The following is a 220-nucleotide window of genomic DNA, read 5'->3' on the forward strand; positions in this document are numbered from 1 at the left end:
TTTTCTGTAGGTTGATGATCATGAGAAGTCACAAAATCAGTTGAAAAAGCAAAAACAGAATGAAAAACAGAAAGAAAAACAACACACCCTGGAGGATAACTTGCTGGTGTTTAAACGCCAGTGAAGCTAGCAAATGGGCGTTTAACGCCTAGTCTGGCACCATTCTGGGCGTTTAACGCCAGAAAGGGGCACCAGACTGGCGTTAAATGCCAGGAAAGGG

This window comes from Arachis duranensis, chromosome 9 (genome assembly GCF_000817695.3).
Source record: "Arachis duranensis cultivar V14167 chromosome 9, aradu.V14167.gnm2.J7QH, whole genome shotgun sequence".
Taxonomy (NCBI): domain Eukaryota; kingdom Viridiplantae; phylum Streptophyta; class Magnoliopsida; order Fabales; family Fabaceae; genus Arachis; species Arachis duranensis.